We start from the raw sequence: 1806 nt of genomic DNA, 5'->3' as shown, positions 1-1806 counted from the left end.
ACAGGAGTCTCACTATGTTGTCCAGGCTGGTCTTGAACTCCTGGGCTTAAGTGATCCTCCTGCCTTGGCCTCCCAAATTGTTGGGATTACAGGTGTGAGCCACAGCACCTGGCCTCAAGTTTCTGTGAAAATGTTTGGGGTAGAAGCCTCTGGTGGCGCTTAAATTAGCTTTGGGAAGAAGGGGATGGCAGGGTTATCACGCCAAGGGAGAGGCCAGACTTCATGCAAAGAAGGGCAGCATCTCGCCCCCAGCGCTGACACCGCCTGGCGTGTCTCTGCGCTGGAGGTAATCACCCCTCAAGTCTCTCTGTCTATCTTCCTTGGGAAACCGTGCTGTCTCTCAGAATATGGACATCTTCCACATTTGTTCCCCAAGCCAACCCCAGAAGTCAAAATGATTTTAATGTGTGGAGGTTGAAACTTTTCCAGCATCTCCCCAGCCTTGGGGCAGCAGTGAGGGGGACATTGTCCGCACCCAAGACAGGTTTTGAGACGTGCTCTGCCACGCTCTGTAGTGACTTTCCTGAGTAGATGCTGCCAACGGCTGGGTGCAAGAGGCTGCAAGTGGCACCCAGGCACACACCTGAGGCTGACCCTCCAAGCTCCTGGATGAACTGGCTCCGGCAAGATGCTGGAGCTGGAAACACAGAGGCATGACGGTGCATCCGTCCTCAACCCTTCACTGCGTCATCTCCCCTTGAAGATCCAGATTTTATTGATGAAGCCAAGGTGGCTGTCACGTTAGACTCAAAGTCTGCATCGTGCACCCCAATCTTGCAAAAAGGCCTCACAGACGGGTTGTTCTCCCAGTAGTGATGTAAGTTCCCTTTGCTGTCTGCTCAGAAGCTATACAAGTCCACCTAATCGCAGACGTGCATTGAGAAGATGACTGAGAGGATGCCAGTAGATGGGTACCACCTGTGGCTCTGCAGTCAGTTATTGAAGACATACTTCATGAAGGCTGGGTGGTAGATCAGGATCTTATCTTGTTTCACCCTGATCTTCGCAGGGAACGGGGTGTAGGTGTGGGAAATGGCACCCGTGGTGGTGGCTCTTACCCCCCACAACAAGTCGATGGTCTTGAAGGGCACCAGGACCATGCTTACATTGTCCCCCAACTCCTGGAAGCTCTCAGGGTACCCCAGAGGTGGGCTATTTTGCTCCCGGCATCAGCTTCAAACCCTGCCGTGGATGCCTTGTTCATCTTGAGCACAAAATTGTGACTGTCTATCTCAGGCCCATACGACAATTGCCTCAGGTTGCCTGAGTTGCCCACAACAGCACAGTGCCAACAGCTCAACGACCTCTTCTCCAGCATTGGGTCCACATTCCCTGGTACCGCTCTGAACCCCTTGATCAACACATGTTGTTCAAGATATTAGGCTTCTTCTCTTGCTGGAGCCTCAGCCACCATTGGTAGGTATCTTTTAGCATGCTAATGCATGAGCAGTGAGGATGACCCGAGGTCATTTTTGTTGCCATTTTGGTTTTGGTGGGTTTTGGCTGGTTTTGGCTGGCTTCTTTACCACTCTTTTTATCAGCAAGATCTTTGTGACCTGTACTTAGTGCCGACGTCCTATCTCATCCTGTGAGTAAGAATGCCTAATCTCTCAGGAATGCAGCCCAGTAAGTGTCAGCCTTATTTTACCCAGCCCCTGTTCAAGATGGAGTGACTCTGGTTCAAATGCCTCTGACACATGTGCCTTATGTTTGGGCATGAGACCTCACTGTGTAGGTACAGAGAATACCCTTCCTAAACTTTGCCTACACAACGCTCCTTTTTCCTGCCTCAACTTCCTTAAAATG

General features: G+C 51.1%; 1 pseudogene; it reads right to left on the bottom strand.

Annotated features, from left to right (window-relative positions):
* Positions 1–687: 687 nt before the first annotated feature.
* Positions 688–1434, bottom strand: LOC111555789 (annotated as a pseudogene).
* Between the last annotated feature and the right edge of the window lie 372 nt (positions 1435–1806).

This window comes from Piliocolobus tephrosceles, chromosome 3, assembly GCF_002776525.5.
Source record: "Piliocolobus tephrosceles isolate RC106 chromosome 3, ASM277652v3, whole genome shotgun sequence".
Lineage (NCBI taxonomy): Eukaryota > Metazoa > Chordata > Mammalia > Primates > Cercopithecidae > Piliocolobus > Piliocolobus tephrosceles.
The sequence above is the reverse complement of the archived record's forward strand: the minus strand, read 5'-3'. Positions and strand labels throughout refer to the sequence as shown.